Source organism: Argopecten irradians, chromosome 3, assembly GCF_041381155.1.
Source record: "Argopecten irradians isolate NY chromosome 3, Ai_NY, whole genome shotgun sequence".
Classification (NCBI taxonomy): domain Eukaryota; kingdom Metazoa; phylum Mollusca; class Bivalvia; order Pectinida; family Pectinidae; genus Argopecten; species Argopecten irradians.
The window spans coordinates 34,794,366-34,811,260 of record NC_091136.1 but is presented as its reverse complement, the minus strand read 5'-3'; the positions used below and the strand labels follow the sequence as shown (position 1 = coordinate 34,811,260).

Here is a 16,895-nt window from a genome sequence, read left to right as displayed (position 1 = left end):
TCACATCTTATAAAGTTTGTTTATACATGTATATGTATTCATATTTTTTCTGAAATTGGATAGTGTTAAATGATCCCTTGAGTTATCGACCTCGACACAGTTTACCATTGCATATATATATGTATATAGAGAGAAAAAGATCTATACGGCCCAACATCTATACTTAAATATATTACTGTCATTAATTCTCGGATCCCAGTTAAAAATAGACTGAGGGTAGTAGAAAGATTACCATGCGGATTAGTGTTAAATATGACAAGGCGAAAAATGGATTTTTGATAGGATTTTGATATTACATTCACTGTGAAAATACCATGAACACACAAATAACGCACCATACATGTAGATTCGTGTATACCGGTAACTACGAAACCAGCATTTATCTGTCGCATTAAAAATGTGTATTTACTTCATAAAAAGGACTTCTACTACTTATGATAATAATGGTAAGAAATCCTATCGGCCATCTGTCAGATCGGTCTCAAAATGCAATCTTGCATACGAAACTTCAGTATTTTCTGAAAAATAGCGGTAACAAATATTTCTACATGAACAATCAAAATCCAAGATGGTCTGAAAATGAATTGGGACAGCTTGCAAAATTGTCCTAGGCGAACCTACAGAAAAGTTTGAGATGGACCCTTTTAACATTTTCTAAGACAGGTTGGTCTTACAACTAAGGCCGATGGGGAGCCTTTCTGAGAAATAGTAGTAATAAACCCCAACTATCAAAAATAATTTTAAGATGGTGGCCATTTTGTTGACCGATAAGACATATCCCCCATTGCTTTCTGAGAAAAAGTGGTAACAAGAATTGCCTTTATGATTGGAATAGAGTATCATTTGATGATGGTGGCAATGGGCTACTTGTTTGTAATTGAAGTAATTGGAATAGAGTACCATTTGATGATGGTGGCAATGGGCTACTTGTATGTAATTGAAGTAATAATTGTAGAATAGGAAAGGTGACTTTAGCATTTCCAATTATGGTCCAGTTTTTAACAGTCCACCACACAAGATATTAAAACAATTTCAAAATCTATTTTACAATTTTATCTGGAATAATAAAGTTGATAAATTAAAAAGAACCCTTTTAATTAGTGAATATAAAGTATGAAAGTTCCTGATATATTTACTTACTGTAAAGCATTAAAGCTAGTGTGGATTAAAAAAAATGTTTAGATGTTCATAATCAAGCAGATTGGAAAAACACATCTTATTGATGATAAAGAAAGTTATGGTGGTGATAAAATTAGGACGTTAACCAAAAATGGTCTCTTGGAAATACAAAAGAAGCAGAATATAGGCAGTTTTTGGACAGAAATTTTTCGGATATGGTGATTTCTAAAAGACCTTCCCACAGCCCTTGAATGTATTCCGTCTCAACCCTTATTACCTAAATACAAACCCTGGAGTGCAGCTCCACAGACGTCATCAGCCAGGTACACCTCTCCCTGAACGTTTCGACTCCTAACCTGGAACGTCCTCAAGATGGCAAGTCGACAGTGATTGGCCAAATCACTGCCATCTGTGGATAGCTTCCAGCTCATGTCTTGTCGACTCAACCACAGCCAGCTGGACGACTTCTCTGCTGTTCTTGAGAGTCGGTCCACTGCTGCTTTCCTGTCTCTGCCCTTCACACCCGGTGCTGCAAACATTCTCCATGTTGAATGTGATGGGAATCCTCTGCATCCGATCTCCACTGGGAAGACCCAAACACTCCACCTAGGGCCCTGATGTATCCTGCCAATTCTTCATACTTCCCCTTCTTTCGCTCAAGTGCCTCCTCACATCTTTCTTCCCATGGAACTGTCAATTCCACCATGACCATCTTCTTTCCCTGTGGTGACCATATGAGGATATCTGGACAAAATTTGTCTAGATGATGTCGGAGAATACTAGTCTCCTGTCTAGATCGACCCCATCTCCTAGGTCTGTGCGCCGTCAATCAAGGATTCCCTCCTGGTAAACAGTTGAAGAAGTGTGTCCTCCCTCCCCGTCTAGTACAAAGTTGATGAATGTACAACCCTTCGCAGGCTTCTGCTTCTTAATCCTCTCCCCCTCCAGGATGTCAGCTAGTTTTCTTAGCACCTTATGATTTAACAATATGATAAAAAATGAAGAAAAACAATATTCTTCAAACAACTCTGTCAAGAAGGTATTTTTTATACAAAGGTTTTTGTAGACAGACATGGTAATTTTTAGCCTACCATCATCGGATGGCAGGCTATTCAAATTGCCTTTTGTCCGTGGTCCTTCCGTCCGTCCGTCTGTTAACAATTCTTGTTAACACTACATGCATATCTCGGAAAGTACCAAAGGGATCTTTTTCAAATTTCATGTATAGGTTCCCCTAGGGCCCTAGTTATGCATATTACATTTTGGGATCAATCGGTCAACAAGATGGATTTTGATAGTTAAAGTTTGTTACCGCTATTTCTCAGAAAGAACTGAAGGGATCTTTCTCAAATTTCATATGCAGGTTTACCTATGCCCCTAGTTGTGTAGATTGTATTTTGAGACTGATCGGTCAACAAGATGACCGCCAGGTAGCCATCTTGAATTTCGATAGTTAAAGTTTGTTACCACTATTCCTCAGAAGGTACTGAAGGGAATGTCTCAAATTATTCATATGTAGGTTCCTTTAGGACCCTAGTTGTGCATATTGCATTTTGGGACTGATCGGTTAACAAGATTGCCGACCGGCGACCATCTTAGATTTTGATAGTGAAAGTTTGTTACCGCTATTTCTCAGAAGTGACGAAGGGATCTGTCTCAAATTTCATATCTAGGTTCCCCTAGGTCCCTTGTGCATATTGCATTTTGGGACTGATCGGTCAACAAAATGGCCGATCAGCCGCCATCTTGGATTTTGATAGTTAAATTTTGTTACCGCTATTTCTCAGAAAGTACTGAAGGGATCTGTCCCAAATTTCATATCTAGGTTCCCCTAGGACCCTTATTGTGCACAATGCATTTTGGGACTGATCGGTTAACAAGATGGCCGACCGGCGGTCATCTTTGATTTTAATAGTTAAAGTTTGTTATCGCTATTTCTTAGAAGATACTGAAGGGATCTGTCTCAAATTTCATATCTAGGTTCTCCTAGGACTCTTGTTGTGCATATTGCATTTTGGGACTGATCGGCCAACAAGATGACCGCCAGGCAACCATCTTGGATTTTGTTAGTGAAAGTTTGTGATTGCTATTACTCAGAAAGTACTGTAGGGATTGTTCTCAAATTTTATGTAGGTTCTTCTAAGGACCTAGTTCTGCCTATTGCATTTTTGGACCGATGATCAACAAGATGGCCGATCACCATCTTGGATTTTGATAGTTTAAAGTTTGAAAAGCAGAGAAAAGAAGTTAAAGTTTGAAAAACAGAGAAAAGAAGTTAAAGTTTGAAAAGCAGAAAAAAGAAGTACAAGTTTGAAAAGCAGAGAAAAGATCCCTCTTTCATTTGTCAGACATAGATCAATCTTTGGGGGCACCAAGATCCCTCTGGGATCTCTTGTTTAACATTTAATCAATTTGTAGAAAAATATCGAATTCAATTTAATTGTATTAACTTTAATAATCTCATAAGTGCTATACCTAGAGAATGAAAAAGAATCATTAATACATATCGAAAAAAATATTGAATCTGTTGTAAATGAAAACTTACTTTTGGTTATGAAAAATTAAAAAAAAAAAAAAAAAAAAAAAAAAAACCTTCACAGATTTTTTTTACAAAAAATGGTGTCTACAATTACAACACACTTTCTAAAGTCCCAGGAGAGATGGCATGTTATTTTAGACGCGTCTTTGGATAACAAGCAGTGGGGGGAATTACATGTTACTGTTTATTGAAACACTGGATTCGAAATTGCAAAACTTACAATATCGAATTAATCACAGAATTTGCTTTACAAACTCTATGTTATCAAAGCGTAAACTACTGGAGAATGTAGTTTTTGCAGTGGAGCACCAGAAATAATATGCCACCTCTTCTGGTAATGAAGGATTACATGTTACCGTTTATTGAAACAAAGGATTCGAAATTGCAAAGTCTACAATATCGAATTAATCACAGTGCTTTATCAAAGCGTAAACTACTGGAGAATGGAGAATCTAGTTTTTGCAGTGGAGCACCAGAAACAATATGTCACCTCTTCTAGGCCTGGGTACACATTCAATCTTTGTGGACAAGACTCATAAACTAAGTTGCATATCATTATGATATTATCACGGAAAGGAAACCCGATTTTTTCCTATTTGGGGTTATAAAAGATGTGAAGCCAATGACTTGATATCATAATTTTGCTTCATATTTATCGTTAAGAAGACAAAACAAATTATTATCATGCGAAGTCTTTAGTAAAAACTATAGAGATTTAGAGACTATAATCCACATATATGTTAACCCCAAATGCAGCAAAAAAGACCAGGCAGAAATGGGAAAGTATTGGACGTATCTTAAGATAATTTTCTGTTAATATATCAACAAGTAACATGACACATGAATTTCAGCTATGATATATATTTATTATACTCTCATATTGATAACAAATTAAGAGTTTGTGCATGTGTACACGGATGATTAAAATATAACAATATGTAATGACGGAAGTATGAAATGATACAGAAAAAAAAACAATAAAAAAATCGTAGCAGATACCTTGGCGCATAATTTCTTATAACAACAAGTACATCTCCAATACATAAAAACGGACACCATCACTGTTGAAATCGTTCAGAGACGATCTGCGATGAGAGGAAAAAGTACTGAAATGCGAACTTGATCTATAAAATATTTCATATTGGTCTTAGTCTTTGCCCATCGACCATCGATGAAAGTCTGTGAAATTCTCTTCTACCATGTGATGTGTTAGATGGATAAGAAGATAATTCAACAATTATTTTTCATACTCTATAATACGGGATATTCATGGATATTTCGTGGTTTGGAGTTTTTAAAACAGGGGCTGCGGTGGCTGAGTGATTAAGGTGTCTGGAGATATGATAAAGCTCTCAACCTCTGGGTCGCGAGTTTGAATCCCATGTTGGGCAGTTGTCAGGTACTGACCTCTGGTCGGTGGTTTTTCTCTGGGTACTCCGGCTTTCCCCAACCAACAAACCTGACACGCCCTTACGTGACACTGGCTGTTATTAGGACGTTAAACTAATAAAACCTAAACTACAAGCTTTTAAAACGTTGGTAGAAACATTGGTTTGCCGATATTGCAATGATGAAAGGTTTTCTTTTTTAATTCGTGGTTTCAAAGCAGCAAACGTAAAATAATGGTAAGATCGACAAGACGATTTTCGTTATACCAGTGCGATTCACAGAATCGAGACGGAGTCGAAATGTTTGGAGGACAGGGTCCTAAAACAGGACAATGATTTCAGAACGAACGCGTGACAAACCTGCTAAAAGATTTATTGGTTAAGGCTTGAGTTTATATAGAGGACATGACCTAAATCTAGGATAAACACGAATATTCTATACAACACTGTCTATTTTACAGGTTCATCTCACCCGAGGTATCCCGTCTCACGACAGTCATTAAGTTTCATATGGTAGTTGGGTCACGGTGTTGGTTTAATAACAAGAATAGAACAAATTGTGCTATAATCTCGTCTAACAAAGGATTTCATATGTTTCTCATACAAAATGATCAAATCTATTACACGCAAATGTATCAATTGAATTTTATGAATAATTTTACAAATATAAACATCCATAAAAATGCTTAATTCTTCCCACAAAATGGGTCAGAGTGTATTCTAGTATGCAATTTATTCGGGGACAATGGATAGTCAGTTATTTATAGAATTGGGTTAAGTATGTACAGCACGCTGTGTATATTGGAGTGACCTAGTCAAGTCGACATACTTTAGTCCCAGCAACTATAAACGGATCTATAGTTCTCGATTATATAAATGTGCATTACCAAGCCATCTATTGTGTATAATCATATTTCAATATTTTATAATACCATATTCTATTTTAAAATATATAGATAAAGATATTGCACCTTATTGTTTGAACACGTGACTTTGTTTATTGTTGTCATGTGATCTATAAATACACCTGGGACATGTACTGCGTTAACGTTTATGCTGTCCACGGGTTTACATATCGCTATAAACCATGTGCATTGTTGATGATAATAGCAATTATCAGTGATAGTGTTCGATAACCGGTTATCTTGTTATGTTATCACTTTACCTGCGTATGTGTTACATCTCCCAGATATGGTGTAAAACTATGTGGACAGGGTGTATTCCGGGTTGATTAATCAGTCAGTGGTTTGGTCACAGCTCCACAGGTTGATGTCGAGCAGTTGAAGTGGGATCACAAATCATGAGGTCCTCAGTCCTGCTGGTGTGCATCTTAACAGTCTCTGTGGGTAAGTATAGTAAAACCTGTCCATGGAGAACAGCACAGATACGCAGTAAACATGTTCTTTATAGACAAGTGTCTTGTATACAGTGGTCAATTACTAGTATGTAGTAAATTGCACCAAATGGGGATGATGTGACTGTCCTTTATAGACAGGTGTCCTTTATACAGAGGTCAATTACGCAGTAAATTTATAGGCAATTGTCCTTTATACAGAGGTCAAGTATGTAGTAAATTGCACCAAATTGTGATTATGAAAGTGTCTTCAGGTTTCAATGTATATGCAATGTAATGGTGTTGTGTAATCTTTCCTTTATCTGGATCTTTCGACAAAAGTACATTAAAATCAACAGAAGCTATCATTACAGAAGTTATTACAAGAACAATAATAATTCGTTTGGGAATCAGAAAATATCGTGAAATATTATTTAATGAAATTGGATTAAAATATCTACCAAATGGCTCAAACTGACATTGTCGTATTATAATTGTGTGTAAATGATTATGACAGCAAAATCAATAGACTCGTTCCGGACCACTTAATTCTGAAAAGTGTTGTTTAAAATGCGTCTCGTTTTCAACTTTCCAAGTCATCATGTCTGCCCGCCTGACGTCAATCAATGAATGCTGAAAAAATGAGAAAACGTTTTCACTTCAAGTGTACCACATATGTGACATGATGTGAAACATATAAATGAGATGACTTAATTGTTTTGGTAAAATCTAGGAGATAACTTGCTTAGGCATGTTGTAAATCCTATTTCAATTTATTATTTGAATAAATTTTATTGAAAGTGAAATGGCGGTTTAGTACATTTCAAAAGAAATCAGAGATACAAGTTAATGGATTATCATACATGTATATGACGCGACCTTTTGCTTTCTATTCGGTGATAGCGATGACCACTACAATGATCAGGTGACATACATGGTAATCGTAATCGGTGATATCATACATTAACTTTCAACAGGTGGAATAATGTAACAAATCATAGAGATGATAGCACGCATTAATTCAACGAAGCTACAATAGAAGTTATGTATCTGGAAATGATGATTTCTATTTATTTCACCTTTCGAAATCTTTTACAGACCTGACAAGAAATACATCTTGCTTGTATTTTGTAAAAGTAAAGTATATTATATTTCAATAACGGATATGTCATTTACAAGAAAAGTGAATATTTACGCACTATCGGAGAACTGTATAGTTACTTTTATTCACGAGAATTAAATTTCGCTACATTCGTGGTCAAGGTGGCAATGCGCAAAAATTCTTCCCGCGAAATTAACAACAATAAAGTATAAGTAGTTTTAAAAGTTAGCTCCATAATATAGTTGGGCCAGGCACTAACATCATGAACCCTGTCTCCATATGAGATTCGACTTATCGTCTCATTCAGTGACTGTGTCTGGACGTAAAAGATACAGAATACGCATTCATTAGATAGTGTCTATTTCCTAAATTAATACAGAATCTATTGAATATTTGTAGGTGCCGACTTCTCACAATACAGAGACTTTATTCTAAAACAGAGCACAAACCAGACCTTCCTCCGAGAGTATGACGCTCACATCAAATCGTGGACCAGCAAACAGTCGGTAAGGGCAAGTGGCCAATTTTGTCTTTGTATATTACAGACTGACTTCCCTTACAGATATATATCCATTGTGACATCATTTTTTGTGAGCAAAGCTCTCTGAAAAGCATGGCGTTACACTCGAAAACACAATCAATACCTTCCTGCCAGGGCAGATACTTCTGTAATATGCAAATACAGAATAGCTTGGTCAACGCTCGGCAAAGTTCAAGTATGAATTGCCTCGAATTAGCTTTTTTGAGAATATTGCTTATTTACTTTGGTGTTTAAAGCTGTGACGCTAATTTTCATTGGCATGGTCGCTTTTAAAAAGTAATTGAACAGGGTATTTGGTGGGAACTATGTATTCTTGTATCCATTGCACTTACACTTTAAATACACTGTGTAACCCCAATATATTATCATTAAAAAACGATAAAATTTTTAAGATAAAAAATAACGTCGATAATTCGCCTATATAATTATACAACACTGTCTCACCTTGACTGGTTGACGAAACAAACATCAATTTATTATAAAAGTAAGATATTTTCTAATAATTTTGTTGCTAGGATAACGTCGGTGACTACACGTTTCCGTGTGAGGTGCTGGAACCACTTCCCCCAGCAACGTCGGGTGAGTACAGTCACCTATACGATACCTTAATGTACACCGCATTATAAAAATGATTATCTTTACAACCCCAGATAGTTATCGTAATGTGAATCTGTGTTGAATATTATTTCCATTTTAATCTACAAAATTAAATATCATTTTGACATTTATATGCTATCTTGCAGTGCACAAGTTGACACCGGCTGATATCAAAGTGGTGGCTGCTCTCGGGGACTCTATTACTGTAAGTGCATTTAATTGTATATTAATGCATTAGATGTCTGAAATCACATTATAAAACAATTTCTTGCCACAGCGATCTATGAGCTGTATGCTGTAAGCTGTATTATAATTGTTTTTACATGTTGGCACTGTGATAAATGCCATCTGAGATATAGATATCGTATTTGCAGGCTGGCTCTATGATGTGTTTTTAGGCTTGCACTGTAATTACTGCCATCTGAGATATGGATATTGTATTTACAGGCTGGCACTAGGATTGTGTTTTTAGGCTTGCACTGTAATTACTGCCATCTGAGATATGGATATTGTATTTACAGGCTGGCACTAGGATTGTGTTTTTAGGGTTGCACTGTAATTACTGCCATCTGAGATATGGATATTGTATTTACAGGCTGGCACTAGGATTGTGTTTTTAGGGTTGCACTGTAATTACTGCCATCTGAGATATGGATATTGTATTTACAGGCTGGCACTAGGATTGTGTTTTTAGGGTTGCACTGTAATTACTGCCATCTGAGATATGGATATTGTATTTACAGGCTGACACTAGGATTGTGTTTTTAGGCTTGCTTTGTAATTACTGCCATCTGAGATATGGATATTGTATTTACAGGCTGGCACTAGGATTGTGTTTTTAGGCTTGCACTGTAATTACTGCCATCTGAGATATGGATATTGTATTTACAGGCTGACACTAGGATTGTGTTTTTAGGCTTGCTTTGTAATTACTGCCATCTGAGATATGGATATTGTATTTACAGGCTGGCACTAGGATTGTGTTTTTAGGCTTGCTTTGTAATTACTGCCATCTGAGATATGGATATTGTATTTACAGGCTGACACTAGGATTGTGTTTTTAGGGTTGCACTGTAATTACTGCCATCTGAGATATGGATATTGTATTTACAGGCTGGCACTATGATTGTGTTTTTAGGCTTGCTTTGTAATTATTGCCATCTGAGATATGGATATTGTATTTACAGGCTGACACTAGGATTGTGTTTTTAGGGTTGCACTGTAATTACTGCCATCTGAGATATGGATATTGTATTTACAGGCTGGCACTAGGATTGTGTTTTTAGGGTTGCACTGTAATTACTGCCATCTGAGATATGGATATTGTATTTACAGGCTGGCACTAGGATTGTGTTTTTAGGCTTGCTTTGTAATTACTGCCATCTGAGATATGGATATTGTATTTACAGGCTGGCACTAGGATTGTGTTTTTTAGGCTTGCACTGTAATTACTGCCATCTGAGATATGGATATTGTATTTGCAGGCTGACACTAGGATTGTGTTTTTAGGCTTGCTTTGTAATTACTGCCATCTGAGATATGGATATTGTATTTACAGGCTGGCACTAGGATTGTGTTTTTAGGGTTGTACTGTAATTACTGCCATCTGAGATATGGATATTGTATTTACAGGCTGGCACTAGGATTGTGTTTTTAGGGTTGCACTGTAATTACTGCCATCTGAGATATGGATATTGTATTTACAGGCTGACACTAGGATTGTGCTTTTAGGCTTGCTTTGTAATTACTGCCATCTGAGATATGGATATTGTATTTACAGGCTGGCACTAGGATTGTGTTTTTAGGCTTGCACTGTAATTACTGCCATCTGAGATATGGATATTGTATTTACAGGCTGACACTAGGATTGTGTTTTTAGGCTTGCTTTGTAATTACTGCCATCTGAGATATGGATATTGTATTTACAGGCTGACACTAGGATTGTGTTTTTAGGCTTGCTTTGTAATTACTGCCATCTAAGATATGGATATTGTATTTACAGGCTGACACTAGGATTGTGTTTTTAGGGTTGCACTGTAATTACTGCCATCTGAGATATGGATATTGTATTTACAGGCTGGCACTATGATTTTGTTTTTAGGGTTGCACTGTAATTACTGCCATCTGAGATATGGATATTGTATTTACAGGCTGACACTAGGATTGTGTTTTTAGGGTTGCACTGTAATTACTGCCATCTAAGATATGGATATTGTATTTACAGGCTGGCACTAGGATTGTGTTTTTAGGGTTGCACTGTAATTACTGCCATCTGAGATATGGATATTGTATTTACAGGCTGGCACTAGGATTGTGTTTTTAAGGTTGCACTGTAATTACTGCCATCTGAGATATGGATATTGTATTTACAGGCTGACACTAGGATTGTGCTTTTAGGCTTGCTTTGTAATTACTGCCATCTGAGATATGGATATTGTATTTACAGGCTGACACTAGGATTGTGTTTTTAGGGTTGCACTGTAATTACTGCCATCTGAGATATGGATATTGTATTTACAGGCTGGCACTAGGATTGTGTTTTTAGGCTTGCACTGTAATTACTGCCATCTGAGATATGGATATTGTATTTACAGGCTGACACTAGGATTGTGTTTTTAGGCTTGCTTTGCAATTACTGCCATCTGAGATATGGATATTGTATTTACAGGCTGACACTAGGATTGTGTTTTTAGGCTTGCTTTGTAATTACTGCCATCTAAGATATGGATATTGTATTTACAGGCTGACACTAGGATTGTGTTTTTAGGGTTGCACTGTAATTACTGCCATCTGAGATATGGATATTGTATTTACAGGCTGGCACTAGGATTGTGTTTTTAGGGTTGCACTGTAATTACTGCCATCTGAGATATGGATATTGTATTTACAGGCTGACACTAGGATTGTGTTTTTAGGGTTGCACTGTAATTACTGCCATCTGAGATATGGATATTGTATTTACAGGCTGACACTAGGATTGTGTTTTTAGGGTTGCACTGTAATTACTGCCATCTGAGATATGGATATTGTATTTACAGGCTGGCACTAGGATTGTGTTTTTAGGCTTGCTTTGTAATTACTGCCATCTGAGATATGGATATTGTATTTACAGGCTGGCACTAGGATTGTGTTTTTAGGCTTGCACTGTAATTACTGCCATCTGAGATATGGATATTGTATTTGCAGGCTGACACTAGGATTGTGTTTTTAGGCTTGCTTTGTAATTACTGCCATCTGAGATATGGATATTGTATTTACAGGCTGGCACTAGGATTGTGTTTTTAGGGTTGTACTGTAATTACTGCCATCTGAGATATGGATATTGTATTTACAGGCACTAGGATTGTGTTTTTAGGCTTGCACTGTAATTACTGCCATCTGAGATATGGATATTGTATTTACAGGCTGACACTAGGATTGTGCTTTTAGGCTTGCTTTGTAATTACTGCCATCTGAGATATGGATATTGTATTTACAGGCTGGCACTAGGATTGTGTTTTTAGGCTTGCACTGTAATTACTGCCATCTGAGATATGGATATTGTATTTACAGGCTGACACTAGGATTGTGTTTTTAGGCTTGCTTTGTAATTACTGCCATCTGAGATATGGATATTGTATTTACAGGCTGACACTAGGATTGTGTTTTTAGGCTTGCTTTGTAATTACTGCCATCTAAGATATGGATATTGTATTTACAGGCTGACACTAGGATTGTGTTTTTAGGGTTGCACTGTAATTACTGCCATCTGAGATATGGATATTGTATTTACAGGCTGGCACTATGATTTTGTTTTTAGGGTTGCACTGTAATTACTGCCATCTGAGATATGGATATTGTATTTACAGGCTGACACTAGGATTGTGTTTTTAGGGTTGCACTGTAATTACTGCCATCTAAGATATGGATATTGTATTTACAGGCTGGCACTAGGATTGTGTTTTTAGGGTTGCACTGTAATTACTGCCATCTGAGATATGGATATTGTATTTACAGGCTGGCACTAGGATTGTGTTTTTAAGGTTGCACTGTAATTACTGCCATCTGAGATATGGATATTGTATTTACAGGCTGACACTAGGATTGTGCTTTTAGGCTTGCTTTGTAATTACTGCCATCTGAGATATGGATATTGTATTTACAGGCTGACACTAGGATTGTGTTTTTAGGGTTGCACTGTAATTACTGCCATCTGAGATATGGATATTGTATTTACAGGCTGGCACTAGGATTGTGTTTTTAGGCTTGCACTGTAATTACTGCCATCTGAGATATGGATATTGTATTTACAGGCTGACACTAGGATTGTGTTTTTAGGCTTGCACTGTAATTACTGCCATCTGAGATATGGATATTGTATTTACAGGCTGACACTAGGATTGTGTTTTTAGGCTTGCTTTGTAATTACTGCCATCTGAGATATGGATATTGTATTTACAGGCTGACACTAGGATTGTGTTTTTAGGGTTGCACTGTAATTACTGCCATCTGAGATATGGATATTGTATTTACAGGCTGACACTAGGATTGTGTTTTTAGGGTTGCACTGTAATTACTGCCATCTGAGATATGGATATTGTATTTACAGGCTGACACTAGGATTGTGTTTTTAGGCTTGCACTGTAATTACTGCCATCTGAGATATGGATATTGTATTTACAGGCTGACACTAGGATTGTGTTTTTAGGCTTGCACTGTAATTACTGCCATCTGAGATATGGATATTGTATTTACAGGCTGGCACTAGGATTGTGTTTTTAGGCTTGCTTTGTAATTACTGCCATCTGAGATATGGATATTGTATTTACAGGCTGACACTAGGATTGTGTTTTTAGGCTTGCTTTGTAATTACTGCCATCTGAGATATGGGTATTGTATTTACAGGCTGACACTGTGATTAAGTCCATCTGAGATATAAATGTCGTATTTACAGGCTGGTACTTGTATTAATGCCACCCGATATATAAATATCGTATTTGCAGGTTGACACTGGGATTGTGTTTGTAGGCTGGCACTGGGATTAATGTCACCTGAGATATAAATATTGTGTTTGTAGGCTGGCACTGGGATTGTGTTAGTAGGCTGGCACTGTAATTACTGGCTGACAACTGGAATTAATGCCTTACACATCAGTGGATATATGAATATTGTATTTACAGGCTTCGACATGGGATTAATGCCACAGGATTTATGAATATTGTATTTAACTCAAGGCTGACACTGGTGATTTTCCCTATAATGCACCTGATATTTGAATTTTGTATTTAACAGGCGTAAGGCACTAGGGATTATTAATGTCATCTGAGATATAAATATGAAAAAACAACAAGTAATTTGCAGGTTGACACTGGGGGATTGTGTTTGTAGCTTGGAATTGGATTAAAAAATGACATTTAAAGATACATCTTAACAGATTAGATAAAATTGTAGTTGCCACACATTATTTTTTTTATTTACGTCACATTGAAAATTGCACTTTGTTATTTGCGTTATTTTGCCTCTTAATTTTTACCATGAAACTGTCTACTAGATTCAAGAATTTGGTAACTTGATTGATTACATGAATTAGTATGCGTTGTGTTTTTTTGGACATTGTAATTTTTTTACAATTAGCATTAAAAACCAGTAATTGGTCATAGCCCGATATTTGACATAATAAACCACTTATGACATCTCATCTAGCTTTAGGTTGGGACATGCAACCACAGAAAACTGAATTTAAAGCATTAAAATTTCACACAAGTCATCTACGTTATTGTGACGGAGAGGTACCAAATTAGCCCCTTCGGTAGTGTTGGGAACATCTCACTGTTACAAATTAGGGTTGTTTAATTGTATAATTTTCTGTTTTATGCACCGTTACTATTCGCCCCTGAACGATATCATAGTACATTTCAGGAAAAAAAAAAAAACCTCACTTACACATGCAACGACGTTCCAACTTCAAAGCCAAGAGATAAACTATTTTCTAATCTACCTGTCTCCATCTGTTGTCGCACACAGAACTTCCGATTTGCTATAAACATAATCCAGGGGTAGATATAGCGACAATGATAAAAAAAAAACCTGGAATATCAAAGAAAGTAAAGGGGGATTATTACCATCCATCCGCGCTTTTCAAGGTAGATAACGCTTCTGACCACAACCTATGCATTATGATTATTAGAAACTATATCACCGAATATTGCTGATTAGTCAACACCTTTTGTCGACTTTTCAAATACACGATTCAACACTTCTAGATGTGATCACTTAAATATATTTGTACCGTTCTTGTAGTGTTGGAGGAGATAAAACCTTCGAAAAGGAGATTACAGTACCAAGTAAGTTTTTTTGCAATTCTGCTGTTTTTTGTTTGCTTTTAATTTTTTGAAATAAAAGTCAAATGATATCCATTTTTTTTTTTGAAAACTCACATTAATACCGAAGTGTATGGATTTTTATAAATGAATTGTCTCATAATAAAACATGAGTGGAAGAATATCAAAGAAATTCCGATTGAATAAACGTTTGAATATTTTATGTATCTGTACAGATATCATTAAGAAGTATAACCCGGATGTGAAGGGATTTTCGAGAGGAACGGGAGGAGTAAACAGCAGGAATGCAAGTTAAATGTGGCGGATCCCGGCGCTGAATCACAGTATGGCCTTTATGTTTATAGTGTACTTAGATGATACAATGTTGTCTTACATATTAAGAATATAAGAATAATGTCACGGGGTATGTAAACGAAACTGTTTACAAACAGACTGAACAAAGAACAACAATAAAGCATGTTTTCACAGCTGTAAATATTTATATATTAGATTTAAATTGAAATAATTTTATTGAAGTTTTCAATTTATTTACACAAATATTTGATTATCCTACAGATATTTACAGGATATACGGGACACTGCACTAATTCAGTGAAGAATGGATATCATAACATTAATAATTTTTCTCAGAGTACCGATTTACACTCCTTTACATTTGTAGCACTTAAACGTTTGTCTAACTTAAATATGGATATCTAAGTATATATACTTCTCTTATGTTCTGTTCAATAGAAAATCATTTTTATTAGATATTCCTGTTAGTGAAGGAAGTTGTCAGTCTTTGGTATCGTAAATTAAAGTTAGCGATGCAGTTTGTTTTTATTAGAAAACTTATATGGGTGTGACTGCCGTGCATAAGATTACAATCTAGGTATTCCATCTTCGCATATTACATATATCACCTGATATTGACTGGCATTATTTTGGTGTCATTATTTTGAGAGCAAACCAAAGTCTGGAAAATATGACACTATGCTAGCAAACACATAGCATCATCAGCAATACCTATCCGCAAGGTCAGATACTTCTTTCATATGCAGAAAGCATGGTAAGACTAATCCCGTGTTTGATTAAATAATCTTGAGTACTACAATAAACAGATGTGTAGGATGCATAAACAGTCAATAAGTTCCTTAACTATCAAAACAGCGATTCAAATTCGATGTAGACCTTTGCGGAGATATTGCACAGTACATGCTGTAAAACGAGAGATTAATGTAGTCCTCAATATGTTTGTCCCCAAAGTGAAATGTTTGGAGAGACTGAGGACCTTGTCAACCGTATGAGAGAAGACCCGGATATAGACATGGACAACGACTGGAAGCTGATCACCCTGTTTATTGGTGGAAACGATCTGTGTAGCTACTGCGAAGACGAGGTAAGAACATACGTTCTTCATATTGAACGGATATAAATTGTACAAAATCCACACAAGATCTAAGCATATTTTATATTCAGATTAAACCGTTCAGATGATAAATAATTCTCAGATCAAAAGACAATTATGACAAAGCACCGTCAGATGATGGTAGGCTTACATTGAGAAGAATAACTTTATTTATTACATTTTTGCAGTGAAATATAAAGTGGAACGAAGAACATAAAAGCGATATACATCACTCCAATGAAAATATGATTTTTATATCTTCATTCGTTTTTGACCATTTGGAATGCAGCGTTGACAGCGAAATTATAATTTTGATCGTTACCTCATTATTTTGTAAAATATGACGTTTAAAATGCTCACAAAACTATCAATAATGGGCGAATAACTCTGTATTATAAAATAGCGGAATAACCTTTAGCAGAATTAGTAGTGATGGTCTTCTATATATGGAAGCGAGAAAATGTAATAAGTAGAATATTCCTTGTTTCTTGATGAATACCAGTAACATTTCATCTCATGAGGTGGAAACTCATGTTTTTCACTTGTGCAAAAATATCAAAGTTTCCACC

General features: G+C 36.0%; 1 pseudogene; it reads left to right on the top strand.

Annotated features, from left to right (window-relative positions):
* Positions 1-16,895, top strand: part of LOC138319646 (phospholipase B1, membrane-associated-like) — a 32,201-nt pseudogene that overhangs the window by 8,317 nt on the left and 6,989 nt on the right.